The sequence below is a fragment of the Pleurodeles waltl genome, chromosome 5, assembly GCF_031143425.1.
Source record: "Pleurodeles waltl isolate 20211129_DDA chromosome 5, aPleWal1.hap1.20221129, whole genome shotgun sequence".
NCBI lineage: Eukaryota > Metazoa > Chordata > Amphibia > Caudata > Salamandridae > Pleurodeles > Pleurodeles waltl.
In genome coordinates, this window is record NC_090444.1 from 686,221,200 (window position 1) to 686,240,979 (window position 19,780).

General features: G+C 48.1%; 1 protein-coding gene across 1 annotated transcript in view; it reads right to left on the reverse strand.

The window, feature by feature from the left end:
* Positions 1-19,780, reverse strand: part of TAGAP (T cell activation RhoGTPase activating protein) — a 442,394-nt gene that overhangs the window by 351,538 nt on the left and 71,076 nt on the right. The gene's annotated exons all lie outside the window — the stretch shown is intronic.

Consider the following 19,780-nt stretch of genomic DNA (forward strand, 5'->3'; position numbering starts at 1 on the left):
TCTCTGATTCCAGGACTTTCTGTCACCAAAATTTGAGGAAAATGTGTTTTTTTAGCCAATTTTTGAGGTTTGCAAAGGATTCTGGGTAACAGAACCTGGTCAGAGCCCCACAAGTCACCCCATCTTGGATTCCCCTAGGTCTCTAGTTTTATAAAATGCACAGGTTTGGTAGGTTTCCCTAGGTGCCGGCTGAGTTAGAGGCCAAAATCTACAGGTAGGCACTTTGCAAAAAACAGCTCTGTTTTCTGTGAAAAGATGGGATGTGTTCACATTGTGTTTTGGGGCATATACTGTCGCGGGCGCTAGGCCTACCCACACAAGTGAGGTACCATTTTTATCGGGAGACTTGGGGGAACGGTGGGTGGAAGGAAATTAGTCCCTCCTCTCAGATTCCAGAACTTTCTATCACCGAAATGTCAGGAAAATGTGTTTTTTTAGCCAAATTTTGAGGTTTGGAAAGGATTATGGGTAACAGAACCTGGTCAGAGCCCCACAAGTCACCCCATCTTGGATTCCCCTACATCACTAGTTTAAAAAAATGCACAGGTTTGGTAGGTTTCCCTAGGTGCCGGCTGAGTTAGAGGCCAAAATCTACAGGTAGGCACTTTTAAAAAAACAGCTCTGTTTTCTGTCCAAAAATGGGATGTGTCCACGTTGTGTTTTGGGGTGTTTCCTGTCACGGGCGCTAGGCCTACCCACACAAGTGAGGTATCATTTTTATCGGGAGACTTGGGGGAACGCTGGGTGCAAGGAAATTTGTGACTCCTCTCAGATTCCAGAACTTTCTGTCACAGAAATGTGAGGAACATGTGTTTTTTTAGCCAAATTTTGACGTTTGCAAAGGATTCTGGGTAACAGAACCTCGTCAGAGCCCCACAAGTCACCCCATCTTGGATTCCCCTAGGTCTCTAGTTTTTAAAAATGCACAGGTTTGGTAGGTTTCCCTAGGTGCCGGCTGAGTTAGAGGCCAAAATCTACAGGTAGGCACTTTGCAAAAAACAGCTCTGTTTTCTGTCCAAAAATGGGATGTGTCCACGTGGTGTTTTGGGGCATATCCTGTTGTGGGCGCTAGGCCTACCCACACAAGTGAGGTATCATTTTTATCGGGACACTTGGGGGAACGCTGGGTGGAAGGAAATTTGTGCCTCCTCTCAGATTCCAGAACTTTCTGTCACAGAAATGTGAGGAACATGTGTTTTTTTAGCCAAATTTTGAGGTTTGCAAAGGATTCTGGGTAACAGAACCTTGTCAGAGCCCCACAAGTCACCCCATCTTGGATTCCCCTAGGTCTCTAGTTTTAAAAAATGCACAGGTTTGGTAGGTGTCCCTAGGTGCCGGCTGAGCTAGAGGCCAAAATCTACAGGTAGGCACTTTGCAAAAAACAGCTCTGTTTTCTGTCCAAAAATGGGATGTGTCCACGTTGTGTTTTGTGGCATATCCTGTCGCGGGCGCTAGGCCTACCCACACAAGTGAGGTATAATTTTTATCGGGAGACTTGGGGGAACGCTGGGTGGAAGGAAATTTGTGCCTCCTCTCAGATTCCAGAACTTTCTGTCACAGAAATGTGAGGAACATGTGTTTTTTTAGCCAAATTTTGAGGTTTGCAAAGGATTCTGGGTAACAGAACCTGGTCAGAGCCCCACAAGTCACCCCATCTTGGATTCCCCTAGGTCTCTAGTTTTCAAAAATGCACAGGTTTGGTAGGTTTCCCTAGGTGCCGGCTGAGCTAGAGGCCAAAGTCTACAGGTAGGCACTCTGCAAAAAACAGCTCTGTTTTCTGTGAAAAGATGGGATGTGTTCACATTGTGTTTTGGGGCATATCCTGTCGCGGGCGCTAGGCCTACCCACACAAGTGAGGTATCATTTTTACCGGGAGACTTGGGGGAACGGTGGGTGGAAGGAAATTTGTCCCTCCTCTCAGATTCCAGAACTTTCTGTCACCGAAATGTGAGGAAAATGTGTTTTTTTAGCCAAATTTTAGGTTTGCAAAGTGTTCTGGGTAACAGAACCTGGTCAGAGCCCCACAAGTCACCCCATCTTGGATTCCCCTAGGTCTCTAGTTTTCAAAAATGCACAGGTTTGGTAGGTTTCCCTAGGTGCCGGATGAGCTAGAGGCCATAATCTACAGGTAGGCACTTTGCAAAAAACAGCTCTGTTTTCTGTGAAAAAATTGGATGTGTCCACGTTGTGTTTTGGGGTGTTTCCTGTCACGGGCGCTAGGCCTACCCACACAAGTGAGGTATCATTTTTATCGGGAGACTCGGGGGAACGCTGGGTGGAAGGAAATTTGTGGCTCCTCTCTGATTCCAGGACTTTCTGTCACCAAAATTTGAGGAAAATGTGTTTCTTTAGCCAATTTTTGAGGTTTGCAATGGATTCTGGGTAACAGAACCTGGTCAGAGCCCCACAAGTCACCCCATCTTGGATTCCCCTAGGTCTCTAGTTTTAAAAAATGCACAGGTTTGGTAGGTTTCCCTAGGTGCCGGCTGAGTTAGAGGCCAAAATCTACAGGTAGGCACTTTGCAAAAAACAGCTCTGTTTTCTGTGAAAAGATGGGATGTGTTCACATTGTGTTTTGGGGCATATCCTGTCGTGGGCGCTAGGCCTACCCACACAAGTGAGGTACCATTTTTATCGGGAGACTTGGGGGAACGGTGGGTGGAAGGAAATTAGTCCCTCCTCTCAGATTCCAGAACTTTCTGTCACCGAAATGTCAGGAAAATGTGTTTTTTTAGCCAAATTTTGAGGTTTGGAAAGGATTATGGGTAACAGAACCTGGTCAGAGCCCCACAAGTCACCCCATCTTGGATTCCCCTACATCTCTAGTTTAAAAAAATGCACAGGTTTGGTAGGTTTCCCTAGGTGCTGGCTGAGTTAGAGGCCAAAATCTACAGGTAGGCACTTTGCAAAAAACAGCTCTGTTTTCTGTCCAAAAATGGGATGTGTCCACGTTGTGTTTTGGGGTGTTTCCTGTCACGGGCGCTAGGCCTACCCACACAAGTGAGGTATCATTTTTATCGGGAGACTTGGGGGAACGCTGGGTGCAAGGAAATTTGTGACTCCTCTCAGATTCCAGAACTTTCTGTCACAGAAATGTGAGGAACATGTGTTTTTTTAGCCAAATTTTGACGTTTGCAAAGGATTCTGGGTAACAGAACCTCGTCAGAGCCCCACAAGTCACCCCATCTTGGATTCCCCTACGTCTCTAGTTTTTAAAAATGCACAGGTTTGGTAGGTTTCCCTAGGTGCCGGCTGAGCTAGAGGCCAAAATCTACAGGTAGGCACTTTGCAAAAAACAGCTCTGTTTTCGGAGAAAAAATTAGATGTTTTCACGTTGTGTTTTGGAGCATATCCTGTCGTGGGCGCTAGGCCTACCCACACAAGTGAGGTACCATTTTTATCGGGAGACTTGGGGGAACGCTGGGTGGAAGGAAATGTGTCCCTCCTCTCAGATTCCAGAATTTTCTGTCACCGAAATGTGAGGAAAATGTGTTTTTTTACCCACATTTTGAGGTCTGCAAAGGATTCTGGGTAACAGAACCTCGTCAGAGCCCCACAAGTCACCCCATCTTGGATTCCCCTAGGTCTCTAGTTTTTAAAAATGCACAGGTTTGGTAGGTTTCCCTAGGTGCCGGCTGAGTTAGAGGCCAAAATCTACAGGTAGGCACTTTGCAAAAAACAGCTCTGTTTTCTGTCCAAAAATGGGATGTGTCCACGTGGTGTTTTAGGGCATATCCTGTTGTGGGCGCTAGGCCTACCCACACAAGTGAGGTACCATTTTTATCGGGAGACTTGGGGGAACGGTGGGTGGAAGGAAATTAGTCCCTCCTCTCAGATTCCAGAACTTTCTGTCACCGAAATGTCAGGAAAATGTGTTTTTTTAGCCAAATTTTGAGGTTTGGAAAGGATTATGGGTAACAGAACCTGGTCAGAGCCCCACAAGTCACCCCATCTTGGATTCCCCTACATCTCTAGTTTAAAAAAATGCACAGGTTTGGTAGGTTTCCCTAGGTGCTGGCTGAGTTAGAGGCCAAAATCTACAGGTAGGCACTTTGCAAAAAACAGCTCTGTTTTCTGTCCAAAAATGGGATGTGTCCACGTTGTGTTTTGGGGTGTTTCCTGTCACGGGCGCTAGGCCTACCCACACAAGTGAGGTATCATTTTTATCGGGAGACTTGGGGGAACGCTGGGTGCAAGGAAATTTGTGACTCCTCTCAGATTCCAGAACTTTCTGTCACAGAAATGTGAGGAACATGTGTTTTTTTAGCCAAATTTTGACGTTTGCAAAGGATTCTGGGTAACAGAACCTCGTCAGAGCCCCACAAGTCACCCCATCTTGGATTCCCCTACGTCTCTAGTTTTTAAAAATGCACAGGTTTGGTAGGTTTCCCTAGGTGCCGGCTGAGCTAGAGGCCAAAATCTACAGGTAGGCACTTTGCAAAAAACAGCTCTGTTTTCGGAGAAAAAATTAGATGTTTTCACGTTGTGTTTTGGGGCATATCCTGTCGTGGGCGCTAGGCCTACCCACACAAGTGAGGTACCATTTTTATCGGGAGACTTGGGGGAACGCTGGGTGGAAGGAAATGTGTCCCTCCTCTCAGATTCCAGAATTTTCTGTCACCGAAATGTGAGGAAAATGTGTTTTTTTACCCACATTTTGAGGTCTGCAAAGGATTCTGGGTAACAGAACCTCGTCAGAGCCCCACAAGTCACCCCATCTTGGATTCCCCTAGGTCTCTAGTTTTTAAAAATGCACAGGTTTGGTAGGTTTCCCTAGGTGCCGGCTGAGTTAGAGGCCAAAATCTACAGGTAGGCACTTTGCAAAAAACAGCTCTGTTTTCTGTCCAAAAATGGGATGTGTCCACGTGGTGTTTTAGGGCATATCCTGTTGTGGGCGCTAGGCCTACCCACACAAGTGAGGTATCATTTTTATCGGGACACTTGGGGGAACGCTGGGTGGAAGGAAATTTGTGCCTCCTCTCAGATTCCAGAACTTTCTGTCACAGAAATGTGAGGAACCTGTGTTTTTTTAGCCAAATTTTGAGGTTGGCAAAGGATTCTGGGTAACAGAACCTGGTCAGAGCCCCACAAGTCACCCCATCTTGGATTCCCCTAGGTCTCTAGTTTTAAAAAATGCACAGGTTTGGTAGGTGTCCCTAGGTGCCGGCTGAGCTAGAGGCCAAAATCTACAGGTAGGCACTTTGCAAAAAACAGCTCTGTTTTCTGTCCAAAAATGGGATGTGTCCACGTTGTGTTTTGTGGCATATCCTGTCGCGGGCGCTAGGCCTACCCACAAAAGTGAGGTATCATTTTTATCGGGAGACTTGGGGGAACGCTGGGTGGAAGGAAATGTGTGCCTCCTCTCAGATTCCAGAACTTTCTGTCACAGAAATGTGAGGAACATGTGTTTTTTTAGCCAAATTTTGAGGTTTGCAAAGGATTCTGGGTAACAGAACCTGGTCAGAGCCCCACAAGTCACCCCATCTTGGATTCCCCTAGGTCTCTAGTTTTCAAAAATGCACAGGTTTGGTAGGTTTCCCTAGGTGCCGGCTGAGCTAGAGGCCAAAGTCTACAGGTAGGCACTCTGCAAAAAACAGCTCTGTTTTCTGTGAAAAGATGGGATGTGTTCACATTGTGTTTTGGGGCATATCCTGTCGCGGGCGCTAGGCCTACCCACACAAGTGAGGTACCATTTTTACCGGGAGACTTGGGGGAACGGTGGGTGGAAGGAAATTTGTCCCTCCTCTCAGATTCCAGAACTTTCTGTCACCGAAATGTGAGGAAAATGTGTTTTTTTAGCCAAATTTTAGGTTTGCAAAGGATTCTGGGTAACAGAACCTGGTCAGAGCCCCACAAGTCACCCCATCTTGGATTCCCCTAGGTCTCTAGTTTTCAAAAATGCACAGGTTTGGTCGGTTTCCCTAGGTGCCGGATGAGCTAGAGGCCATAATCTACAGGTAGGCACTTTGCAAAAAACAGCTCTGTTTCCTGTGAAAAAATAGGATGTGTCCACGTTGTGTTTTGGGGTTTTTCCTGTCACGGGCACTAGGCCTACCCACACAAGTGAGGTATCATTTTTATCAGGAGACTCGGGGGAACGCTGGGTGGAAGGAAATTTGTGTCTCCTCTCTGATTCCAGGACTTTCTGTCACCAAAATTTGAGGAAAATGTGTTTTTTTAGCCAATTTTTGAGGTTTGCAAAGGATTCTGGGTAACAGAACCTGGTCAGAGCCCCACAAGTCACCCCATCTTGGATTCCCCTAGGTCTCTAGTTTTAAAAAATGCACAGGTTGGGTAGGTTTCCCTAGGTGCCGGCTAAGTTAGAGGCCAAAATCTACAGGTAGGCACTTTGCAAAAAACAGCTCTGTTTTCTGTGAAAAGATGGGATGTGTTCACATTGTGTTTTGGGGCATATCCTGTAGCGGGCGCTAGGCCTACCCACACAAGTGAAGTACCATTTTTATCGGGAGACTTGGGGGAACGGTGGGTGGAAGGAAATTAGTCCCTCCTCTCAGATTCCAGAACTTTCTGTCACAGAAATGTCAGGAAAATGTGTTTTTTTAGCCAAATTTTGAGGTTTGGAAAGGATTATGGGTAACAGAACCTGGTCAGAGCCCCACAAGTCACCCCATCTTGGATTCCCCTTGGTCTCTAGTTTTCAAAAATGCACAGGTTTGGTGGGTTTCCCTAGGTGCCGGCTGAGCTAGAGGCCAAAATATACAGGGAAACGCTGGGTGGAAGGAAATTTGTGGCTCCTCTCAGATTCCAGAACTTTCTGTCACCGAAATGTGAGGAAAATGTGTTTTTTAGCCAAAGTTTGAGGTTTGCAAAGGATTCTGGGTAACAGAACCTGGTCAGAGCCCCACAAGTCACCCCATCTTGGATTCCCCTACGTCTCTAGTTTTAAAAAATGCACAGGTTTGGTAGGTTTCCCTAGGTGGCGGCTGAGCTAGAGGCCAAAATCTACAGGTAGGCACTTTGCAAAAAACAGCTCTGTTTTCTGTCCAAAAATAGGATGTGTCCACGTTGTGTTTTAGGGCATATCCTGTCGTGGGCGCTAGGCCTACCCACACAAGTGAGGTATCATTTTTATCGGGAGACTTGGGGGAACGCTGGGTGGAAGGAAATTTGTGCCTCCTCTCAGATTCCAGAACTTTCTGTCACAGAAATGTGAGGAACATGTGTTTTTTTGGCCAAAGTTTGAGGTTTGCAAAGGATTCTGGGTAACAGAACCTGGTCAGAGCCCCACAAGTCACCCCATCTTGGATTCCCCTACGTCTCTAGTTTTAAAAAATGCACAGGTTTGGTAGGTTTCCTGTTAGAAATGGGGTCTTTGGTTGACAGTCAGGTTACCCCCTGTTCAAGCAAGGACCCTCACTCTAGTCAGGGTAAAAGAGAATCCCCCTCAGCTAACCCCTGCTTACCCCCTTGGTAGGTAGCTTGGCAGAGCAGTAGGCTTAACTTCAGAGTGCTAGGTGTAAAGTATTTGTACCAACACACACAGTAACTTAATGAAAACACTACAAAATGACAGAACACCAGTTTAGAAAAATAGGAAATATTTATCTAAACAAAACAAGACCAAAACGACAAGAATCCACCATACACAAGTCAAGTTATCAATTAAAAATCAAAAAGAGTCTTTAAGTAGTTTTAAAAACACACTAGCGCTGCTAGAGTGAAAATGTACCTGGTGTGCATCAAAAATAACCCCGCACGGGCGGGTGTGCGTCAAAAATAACTCCGCACGGCGGTACTTGAGTCAAAAATCCAGCCGCACGATGATTTGAAAATCCCGCAGCGCAGGTTGTGATCTCCCAGTCTCCATCAGCGATGCTGCGCGTCGTTTCTCCTGCTCCGTGCGTCGATTTTTGGGTCGCGTTTCCTGCGAGCGTCGTTTCTCAGCTGCGGAGTTGGCGGCGCGTCGTTTTTTTCAGCCGCAGATCGGATTTGCGTCAATCTTTTCCCCGCACGGCGCTCTGTGCGTGGATTTTCTTGTCTTTAGGCTGCCAGCTTCTCCTTTCAGGGTCCCAGGAACTGGATGGGCACCACAGGGCAGAGTAGGAGTCTCTCCAGGGACTCCAGGTGCTGGCAGAGAGAAGTCTTTGCTGTCCCTGAGACTTCAAACAACAGGAGGCAAGCTCTAGATCAAGCCCTTGGAGATTTCTTCTCAAGATGGAAGGCACACAAAGTCTAGTCTTTGCCCTCTTACTCTGGCAGAAGCAGCAACTGCAGGATAGCTCCACAAAGCACAGTCACAGGCAGGGCAGCTCTTCTTCCTCAGCTATTCAGCTCTTCTCCAGGCAGAGGTTCCTCTTGGTTCCAGAAGTGTTTCTCCAGTCTGTAGATTTGGGTGCCCTTCTTATACCCATTTTAGTCTTTGAAGTCACCTTTCTTCAAAGGGGACTCACATCTACTTGTGAAATCCTGCCTTGCCCAGGCAAGGCCTCAGACACACACCAGGGGGTTGGAGCCGGCATTGTTGGAGGCAGGCACAGTCCTTTCAGATGAGAGTGACCACTCCACCCCTCCCTCCTAGCAGAGATGGCTAATCAGGAAATGCAGGTTACACCCCAGCTCCCTTTGTGTCACTGTCTGGTGTGAGGTGAAAAACAACCAACTGTCAAACTGACCCAGACAGGGAATCCACAAACAAGGCAGAGTCACAGAATGGTTTAAGCAAGAAAATGCTCACTTTCTAAAAGTGGCATTTTCAAACGCACAATCTTAAAATCAACTTTACTAAAAGATGTATTTTTTAATTGTGAGTTCAGGGACCCCAAACTCCACATGTCCATCTACTCTCTAGGGGAATCTACACTTTAACCATATTTAAAGGTAGCCCCCATATTATCCTATGAGAGAGACAGGCTTTGCAACAGTGAAAAACGAAATTGGCAGTATTTCACTGACAGGACATATAAACCACATTACTATAAGTCCTACCTTATCCATACACTGCACCCTGCCCTTGGGGCTACCTAGGGCCTACCTTAGGGGTGCCTTACATGTAAGAAAAGGGAAGGTTTAGACCTGGCAAGTGGGTACACTTGCCAAGTCGAATTTACAGTGTTAAAATACACACACAGACACTGCAGTGGCAGGTCTGAGACATGATTACAGAGCTACTTATGTGGGTGGCACAACCAGTGCTGCAGGCCCACTAGTAGCATTTGATTTACAGGCCCTGGGCACCTCTAGTGCACTTTACTAGGGACTTAACAGTAAAACAAATATGCCAATCATGGAGAACCAATTACATACAATTTACACGGAGAGCATATGCACTTTAGCACTGGTTAGCAGTGGTAAAGTGCTCAGAGTTGAAAAGCCAACAGCAACAGGTCAGAAAAAAATAGGAGGCAGGAGGCAAAAAAGACTGGGGATGACCCTGCAAAAGCAAAAGTCCAACACGACCCCCTACCAGCCTAAAGCCAGGGGAGAACAATCAATACCTTGATGTACTTCCCTGATTGGGGCAATAGAACAAGGACCCAGGCCCACAACAGCAGGGGCATGTTCCAGTTCTACGCCTTCCTGACTCCAGTTGGATCCCTCTGTCCATACTCTCAGGGCCCACTAAGCTAACCCATGGGGAACCCTTCTCCACATCTACAGACACCATCTGTGCAGCACCTAACTTTACTTTGCTCACAGATGTATTGCAATGGGCAGATAGTACCACCAGGGCCAACACAGTGGTGTTGCCCACTCCACCCCCGGGGTGTGACTCTTGTCCCCCCCCCAGGGGCAACTCTGTCCACCAGGACAGCAAGCCACGGTGGCCCCGGACAACTGTCAGGGATGAGAGCCCGACCTCAGGCCTCTCCAACCACTGTGACTGCGGAGAGTGGGGGGCGGTAGCCCCAGGTGCCTGGCACCCTTTGACCACTCTCTCTTCCACCAGGTCAGGGATGACAACCTGACCCTGGTCCTCCCCTCTGGGGCTCTGTACCCTCCCTGCAGAAGCGGCACCCCCAGAGTCAAAAACTGTCAGGGTGCTTGTAGAAGCAGTCCTGCACTATTCTTCCACCAGTGCAGGGCTGTTAACCTGCAACTGGTCCGCCAACCTGGGGTCCGTACCTTCAGGTTGGACCAGGGCCAGGGGTGAGGCTTCCCTCCCCCTGCCCTCCCTTCTGGGGTCCTGCACCCCCCAACTAGGAGTGGCCCCCTCAGAAGACAACATGGGATGGGCACTGTTAGCAGTAGCCCCTTCCTCCAGGTCAGGGGGGACACCCTGAACCTGGCCTTCCAATCCAGGGTCTGTACCCTTAGATTGCACTGGGGCCAGGGGTGAGGCTCTTTCTCCCCTGCCCCTACTCTCAGGGTTCTGCACCCCCCCCTCAGGGAGAGTACCCCTTGAAATCACACCAGGGGGGGTGATTGGGCAAACCGCCCACCCCTTCAGGTCAGGGTTTACCCCCTGCACCTGATCCTCCAGTCCAGGGTCTGTACCCACAGACTGGACCACTGCCTGGCAACCCAGGACTTCCTGGGGGGCATACCTACCCCCCACCAGGTCAGAGTTTACCCTCTGAACCTGGTCATCCAACCCAGGGTCACCACCCTGCGGTTGAACCACTGCCTGGCGCACCAGGACTTCCTTGGGAGCACACTTACCCCCCATCAGGTCAGAGTTTACCCCCTGAACCTGATCATTCAACCCAGAGTCACCACCCTGCAGTTGAACCACTGCTTGGCACACCAGGACTTCCAGGGGGGCACACTTACACCCCTCAAGGGACACACTGTCCCCAAGGGCCACACAAGAGTCTGGCTGGCGCAGGTCTCCTGACCTCTGCCCATCTGACAGAGTCTGGATTCCCCCCAACCCAGAAATGGTCTCACCAAGGTCATTCCTGGGGGGCTCTGCTCTCAGAGCTGACCCCTGACCCTCCAGGTTCTCCACTGGGGTCCGCAACCCCCTCTCAACCCTCTGTCTGGACTTCTGCACCCCCTCACTAGGAGTGGTACTGCCAGACACCAGAACTGGTGGGACGCTGGCTACAGCCGCCCCCCCAAGTTCTCCTGACACTGTGGGATCTCCCTCAACAGATGGCCCTATGTTACAGGCTAGGCTCCCCTCCTGGTGTTCCCTCATGGAACCCTCCAGGACCTGGGACCGGATCTCGGGCACCTTGGACCTCAGCCAATCCCCATTCCCTCTCCTCAGAGACTGGACATGGGGTCCCTCACCCATCCCACTACACTGGGACCTACCTGGGACACTACAATCCTTCCCTACCTCACCTGGTTGGGAAATACCTAGACCACTCCTCTCAGGAGCCCCCCCAAATGCCTCTTCAGACTCTCTGGTACTCACCAAGAGGTCTGCCTCCATTGTAAGCTCCCTGGGGTCAGAGAACTCACACTCCACCTGGTGTCGGCGTAGCTCTGGAAAATAAGGACTAGACATATGCTCTCCAGCAATTACATCACTCAGCCCCTTACATGAATTAACCAAAGTACCCTTCACCCAACCATCCAGTGACTCTGCTTTGGAAAAGCACCCCACATCACCCTCCTGAGACTGGTGAGACAGTACCTGACTGTCCCTGACACTCAACCCACACTCTTCTGGGATGTCTTCACACTCCATAACCAGGACTTCTACCTGGGGGGAACCCCTCTCCCTGTCACTCTCACCTAGAGTCAGTAGAGTGTCCCTCCCACCAGTAGGAATATGACTCCCCATGCCAGTTCCCCAATCCACCTCAAGGACCCTGTGCATCACTGGAGCTACCTCATACCCCTGAACCTCCTGGTGTGTGTTAACTCCCTCCTTCAAGTAGGGCACCACATCTCTGGGCATGTGCACTTCTTCAGCAGCACTAGATATAAAATTGTTGCTGCCACCATTCCAGCTGGATTCAGCCCTCATGACTTCCAGCTCCTTCATTTTGAGCTCATAAGCCCAAATCCTCTTTTTGATCTCTAAGTCCCTCCTCCTTTCTTCCAACTCCTTCTCCCTTTGCATCCTCAACTCCTTGAACCGGCGAGCCCTCTCTGCCTGTCTGTCCTGTAACTCTTCAGGAGTCAGACCCTTGGATGACACCCTGCTACCCCTCCTGGGGACCCTCCCCCCAGGCGTAACAGGTACCTCCACTACACCACTGTGTATCCTCTGCACTTCCCCACCCACATTCTCCTCCTCTGTGTGCCCTCCAGCCTTCTTGATTGTCACCCAGGCCCTCTGTGCCTTTTGCAGCTCCCCCTCCCTGGTGGAGCTCTCAGTGGGACAGTCAAGATCTTTAAGGAACTGTTTCAATTGAGCAACTGAGTACTCCTTCAGTTTCTCTATTTCAAACACAGCTCCAGCTGTTGCATCTCCAGATTGAGACATGATGGTCACAAGTGCAAAGTTCCAAAGGCAGAAAATAAGTTCCCAATGAAGTAAAAAGAATCAGTCAAGGGATCAGCAAAATCATGGAAGTAAAACAAAAAGGAGTCCTTAAGAGAAAAAGCAAAAGATCACCAAACAAGTAGTATGTGGTCACGTAGTGGTCTGAACTCAAACAGTAGTGTACACTTAATCACTGTATGTCAAGTACAAATACAAGTCCAAATCCCAACCGCTGATCACCAATGTTAGAAATGGGGTCTTTGGTTGACAGTCAGGTTACCCCCTGTTCAAGCAAGGACCCTCACTCTAGTCAGGGTAATAGAGAATCACCCTCAGCTAACCCCTGCTTACCCCCTTGGTAGCTTGGCAGAGCAGTAGGCTTAACTTCAGAGTGCTAGGTGTAAAGTATTTGTACCAACACACACAGTAACTTAATGAAAACACTACAAAATGACACAACACCAGTTTAGAAAAATAGGAAATATTTATCTAAACAAAACAAGACCAAAATGACAAAAATCCACCATACACAAGTCAAGTTATCAATTAAAAATCAAAAAGAGTCTTTAAGTAGTTTTAAAAACACACTAGCGCTGCTAGAGTGAAAATGTACCTGGTGTGCATCAAAAATAACCCCGCACGGGCGGGTGTGCGTCAAAAATAACTCCGCACGGCGGTACTTGAGTCAAAAATCCAGCCGCACGATGATTTGAAAATCCCGCAGCGCAGGTTGTGATCTCCCAGCCTCCGTCAGTGATGCTGCGCGTCGTTTCTCCTGCTCCGTGCGTCGATTTTTCGGTTGCGTTTCCTGCGAGCGTCGTTTCTCAGCTGCGGAGCCGGCGGCGTGTCGTTTTTTTCAGCCGCAGATCGGATTTGCGTCAATCTTTTCCCCGCACGGCGCTCTGTGCGTGGATTTTCTTGTCTTTAGGCTGCCAGCTTCTCCTTTCAGGGTCCCAGGAACTGGATGGGCACCACAGGGCAGAGTAGGAGTCTCTCCAGGGACTCCAGGTGCTGGCAGAGAGAAGTCTTTGCTGTCCCTGAGACTTCAAACAACAGGAGGCAAGCTCTAGATCAAGCCCTTGGAGATTTCTTCTCAAGATGGAAGGCACACAAAGTCCAGTCTTTGCCCTCTTACTCTGGCAGAAGCAGCAACTGCAGGATAGCTCCACAAAGCACAGTCACAGGCAGGGCAGCTCTTCTTCCTCAGCTATTCAGCTCTTCTCCAGGCAGAGGTTCCTCTTGGTTCCAGAAGTGTTTCTCCAGTCTGTAGATTTGGGTGCCCTTCTTATACCCATTTTAGTCTTTGAAGTCACCTTTCTTCAAAGGGGACTCACACCTACTTGTGAAATCCTGCCTTGCCCAGGCAAGGCCTCAGACACACACCAGGGGGTTGGAGCCGGCATTGTTAGAGGCAGGCACAGTCCTTTCAGATGAGAGTGACCACTCCACCCCTCCCTCCTAGCACAGATGGCTAATCAGGAAATGAGGGTTCCACCCCAGCTACCTTTGTGTCACTGTCTGGTGTGAGGTGAAAAACAACCAACTGTCAAACTGACCCAGACAGGGAATCCACAAACAAGGCAGAGTCACAGAATGGTTTAAGCAAGAAAATGCTCACTTTCTAAAAGTGGCATTTTCAAACGCACAATCTTAAAATCAACTTTACTAAAAGATGTATTTTTTTAATTGTGAGTTCAGGGACCCCAAACTCCACATGTCCATCTACTCTCTAGGGGAATCTACACTTTAACCATATTTAAAGGTAGCCCCCATATTATCCTATGAGAGAGACAGGCTTTGCAACAGTGAAAAACGAAATTGGCAGTATTTCACTGACAGGACATATAAACCACATTACTATATGTCCTACCTTATCCATACACTGCACCCTGCCCTTGGGGCTACCTAGGGCCTACCTTAGGGGTGCCTTACATGTAAGAAAAGGGAAGGTTTAGACCTGGCAAGTGGGTACACTTGCCAAGTCGAATTTACAGTGTAAAAATACACACACAGATACTGCAGTGGCAGGTCTGAGACATGATTACAGAGCTACTTATGTGGGTGGCACAACCAGTGCTGCAGGCCCACTAGTAGCATTTGATTTACAGGCCCTGGGCACCTCTAGTGCACTTTACTAGGGACTTAACAGTAAAACAAATATGCCAATCATGGAGAACCAATTACATACAATTTACACGGAGAGCATATGCACTTTAGCACTGGTTAGCAGTGGTAAAGTGCTCAGAGTTGAAAAGCCAACAGCAACAGGTCAGAAAAAAATAGGAGGCAGGAGGCAAAAAAGACTGGGGATGACCCTGCATAAGCAAAAGTCCAACATTTCCCTAGGTGCCGGCTGAGCTAGAGGCCAAAATCTACAGGTAGGCACTTTGCAAAAAACAGCTCTGTTTTCTGTCCAAAAATGGGATGTGTCCACGTTGTGTTTTGGGGCATATCCTGTCGCGGGCGCTAGGCCTACCCACACAAGTGAGGTATCATTTTTATCGGGAGACTTGGGGGAACGCTGGGTGGAAGGAAATTTGTGCCTCCTCTCAGATTCCAGAACTTTCTGTCACAGAAATGTGAGGAACATGTGTTTTTTTAGCCAAGTTTTGAGGTTTGCAAAGGATTCTGGGTAACAGAACCTGGTCAGAGCCCCACAAGTCACCCCATCTTGGATTCCCCTAGGTCTCTAGTTTTCAAAAATGCACAGGTTTGGTAGGTTTCCCTAGGTGCCGGCTGAGCTAGAGGCCAAAATCTACAGGTAGGCACTTTGCAAAAAACAGCTCTGTTTTCTGTGAAAAGATGGGATGTGTTCACATTGTGTTTTGGGGCATATCCTGTCGCGGGCGCTAGGCCTACCCACACAAGTGAGGTACCATTTTTATCGGGAGACTTGGGGGAACGCTGCGTGGAAGGAAATTTGTGCCTCCTCTCAGATTCCAGAACTTTCTGTCACAGAAATGTGAGGAACATGTGTTTTTTTAGCCAAATTTTGAGGTTTGCAAAGGATTCTGGGTAACAGAACCTGGTCAGAGCCCCAAAAGTCACCCCATCTTGGATTCCCCTAGGTCTCTAGTTTTCAAAAATGCACAGGTTTGGTGGTTTTCCCTAGGTGCCGGCTGAGCTAGAGGCCAAAATCTACAGGGGAACGCTGGGTGGAAGGAAATTTGTGGCTCCTCTCAGATTCCAGAACTTTCTGTCACCGAAATGTGAGGAAAATTTGTTTTTTTAGCCAACGTTTGAGGTTTGCAAAGGATTCTGGGTAACAGAACCTGGTCAGAGCCCCACAAGTCACCCCATCTTGGATTCCCCTACGTCTCTAGTTTTCAAAAATGCACAGGTTTGGTAGGTTTCCCTAGGTGCCGGCTGAGCTAGAGGCCAAAATCAACAGGCAGGCACTTTGCAAAAAACAGCTCTGTTTTCTGTGAAAAGATGGGATGTGTTCACATTGTGTTTTGGGGTATATCCTGTCGCGGGCGCTAGGCCTACCCACACAAGTGAGGTACCATTTTTATCAGGAGACTTGGGGAACGCTGGGTGGAAGGAAATTTGTGCCTCCTCTCAGATTCCAGAACTTTCTGTCACAGAAATGTGAGGAACATGTGTTTTTTTAGCCAAATCTTGAGGTTTGCAAAGGATTCTGGGTAACAGAACCTCGTCAGAGCCCCACAAGTCACCCCATCTTGGATTCCCCTAGGTCTCTAGTTTTTAAAAATGCACAGGTTTGGTAGGTTTCCCTAGGTGCCGGCTGAGCTAGAGGCCAAAATCTACAGGTAGGCACTTTGCAAAAAACAGCTCTGTTTTCTGAGAAAAAATGGGATGTTTTCACGTTGTGTTTTGGGGCATATGCTGTCGTGGGCGCTAGGCCTACCCACACAAGTGAGGTACCATTTTTATCGGGAGACTTGGGGGAACGCTGGGTGGAAGGAAATGTGTCCCTCCTCTCAGATTCCAGAACTTTCTGTTACCGAAATGTGAGGAAAATGTGTTTTTTTAGCCACATTTTGAGGTTTGAAAAGGATTCTGGGTAACAGAACCTGGTCAGAGCCCCACAAGTCACCCCATCTTGGATTCCCCTAGGTCTCTAGTTTTCAAACATGCACAGGTTTGGTAGGTTTCCCTAGGTGCCGGCTGAGCTAGAGGCCAAAATCTACAGGTAGGCACTTTGCAAAAAACACCTCTGTTTTCTGTGAAAAAATGGGATGTGTTCACGTTGTGTTTTAGGGCATATGCTGTCGCGGGCGCTAGGCCTACCCACACAAGTGAGGTACCGTTTTTATCGGGACACTGGGGGAACGCTGGGTGGAAGGAAATTTGTCCCTCCTCTCTGATTCCAGGACTTTCTGTCATCAAAATTTGAGGAAAATGTGTTTTTTTAGCCAAATTTTGATGTTTACAAAGGATTCTAGGTAACAGAACCTGGTCAGAGCCCCACAAGTCACCCCATCTTGGATTCCCCTAGGTCTCTAGTTTTCAAAATGCACAGGTTTGGTAGGTTTCCCTAGGTGCCGGATGAGCTAGAGGCCAAAATCTACAGGTAGGCACTGTGCAAAGAACAGCTCTGTTTTCTGTGAAAAAATGGGATGTGTTCACGTTGTGTTTTGGGGCATATCCTGTCGCGGCGCTAGGCCTACCCACACAAGTGAGGTACCATTTCTATCGGGAGACTTCGGGGAACGCTGGGTGGAAGGAAATTTGTGCCTCCTCTCAGATTCCAGAACTTTCTGTCACAGAAATGTGAGGAATATGTGTTTTTTTAGCCAAATTTTGAGGTTTGCAAAGGATTCTGGGTAACAGAACCTGGTCAGAGCCCCACAAGTCACCCCATCTTGGATTCCCCTAGGTCTCTAGTTTTCAAAAATGCACAGGTTTGGTGGGTTTCCCTAGGTGCCGGCTGAGCTAGAGGCCAAAATCCACAGGGGAACGCTGGGTGGAAGGAAATTTGTGGCTCCTCTCAGATTCCAGAACTTTCTGTCACCGAAATGTGAGGAAAATGTGTTTTTTTAGCCAAAGTTTGAGGTTTGCAAAGGATTCTGGGTAACAGAACCTGGTCAGAGCCCCACAAGTCACCCCATCTTGGATTCCCCTACGTCTCTAGTTTTAAAAAATGCACAGGTTTGGTAGGTTTCCCAAGGTGCCGGCTGAGCTAGAGGCCAAAATCTACAGGTAGGCACTTTGCAAAAAACAGCTCTGTTTTCTGTCCAAAAATGGGATGTGTCCACGTTGTGTTTTGGGGCATATCCTGTCGCGGGCGCTAGGCCTAGCCACACAAGTGAGGTATCATTTTTATCGGGAGACTTGGGGGAACGCTGGGTGGAAGGAAATTTGTGCCTCCTCTCAGATTCCAGAACTTTCTGTCACAGAAATGTGAGGAACATGTGTTTTTTTAGCCAAATTTTGAGGTTTGCAAAGGATTCTGGGTAACAGAACCTGGTCAGAGCCCCACAAGTCACCCCATCTTGGATTCCCCTAGGTCTCTAGTTTTAAAAAATGCACAGGTTTGGTAGGTTTCCCTAGGTGCCGGCTGAGCTAGAGGCCAAAATCTACAGGTAGGCACTTTGCAAAAAACAGCTCTGTTTTCTGTGAAAAGATGGGATGTGTTCACATTGTGTTTTGGGGCATATCCTGTCGCGGGCGCTAGGCCTACCCACACAAGTGAGGTACCATTTTTATCGGGAGACTTGGGGGAACGGTGGGTGGAAGGAAATTTGTCCCTCCTCTCAGATTCCAGAACTTTCTGTCACCGAAATGTGAGGAAAATGTGTTTTTTTAGCCAAATTTTAGGTTTGCAAAGGATTCTGGGTAATAGAACCTGGTCAGAGCCCCACAAGTCACCCCTTCTTGGATTCCCCTAGGTCTCTAGTTTTAAAAAATGCACAGGTTTGGTAGGTTTCCCTAGGTGCCGGCTGAGCTAGAGGCCATAATCTACAGGTAGGCACTTTGCAAAAAACAGCTCTGTTTTCTGTGAAAAGATGGGATGTGTTCACATTGTGTTTTGGGGCATATCCTGTCGCGGGCGCTAGGCCTACCCACACAAGTGAGGTACCATTTTTATCGGGAGACTTGGGGGAACGGTGGGTGGAAGGAAATTTGTCCCTCCTCTCAGATTCCAGAACTTTCTGTCACCGAAATGTGAGGAAAATTTGTTTTTTTAGCCACATTTTGAGGTTTGCAAAGGATTATGGGTAACAGAACCTGGTCAGAGCCCCACAAGTCACCCCATCTTGGATTCCCCTAGGTCTCTAGTTTTCAAAAATGCACAGGTTTGGTAGGTTTCCCTAGGTGCCGGCTGAGCTAGAGGCCAAAATCTACAGGTAGGCACTTTGCAAAAAACAGCTCTGTTTTCTGTGAAAAAATGGGATGTGTCCACGTTGTGTTTTGGGGTGTTTCCTGTCACGGGCGCTAGGCCTACCCACACAAGTGAGGTATCATTTTTATCGGGAGACTCGGGGGAACGCTGGGTGGAAGGAAATTTGTGGCTCCTCTCTGATTCCAGGACTTTCTGTCACCAAAATATGAGGAAAATGTGTTTTTTTAGCCAAATTTTGAGGTTTGCAAAGGATTCTGGGTAACAGAACCTGGTCAGAGCCCCACAAGTCACCCCATCTTTGATTCCCCTAGGTCTCTAGTTTTATAAAATGCACAGGTTTGGTAGGTTTCCCTAGGTGCCGGCTGAGTTAGAGGCCAAAATCTACAGGTAGGCACTTTGCAAAAAACAGCTCTGTTTTCTGTGAAAAGATGGGATGTGTTCACATTGTGTTTTGGGTCATATCCTGTCGCGGGCGCTAGGCCTACCCACACAAGTGAGGTACCATTTTTATCGGGAGACTTGGGGGAACGGTGGGTGGAAGGAAATTTGTCCCTCCTCTCAGATTCCAGAACTTTCTGTCACCGAAATGTGAGGAAAATTTGTTTTTTTAGCCACATTTTGAGGTTTGCAAAGGATTATGGGTAACAGAACCTGGTCAGAGCCCCACAAGTCACCCCATCTTGGATTCCCCTAGGTCTCTAGTTTTCAAAAATGCACAGGTTTGGTAGGTTTCCCTAGGTGCCGGCTGAGCTAGAGGCCAAAATCTACAGGTAGGCACTTTGCAAAAAACAGCTCTGTTTTCTGTGAAAAAATGGGATGTGTCCACGTTGTGTTTTGGGGTGTTTCCTGTCACGGGCGCTAGGTCTACCCACACAAGTGAGGTATCATTTTTATCGGGAGACTTGGGGGAACGCTGGGTGGAAGGAAATATGTGGCTCCTCTCTGATTCCAGGACTTTCTGTCACCAAAATTTGAGGAAAATGTGTTTTTTTAGCCAAATTTTGAGGTTTGCAAAGGATTCTGGGTAACAGAACCTGGTCAGAGCCCCACAAGTCACCCCATCTTGGATTCCCCTAGGTCTCTAGTTTTAAAAAATGCACAGGTTTGGTAGGTTTCCCTAGGTGCCG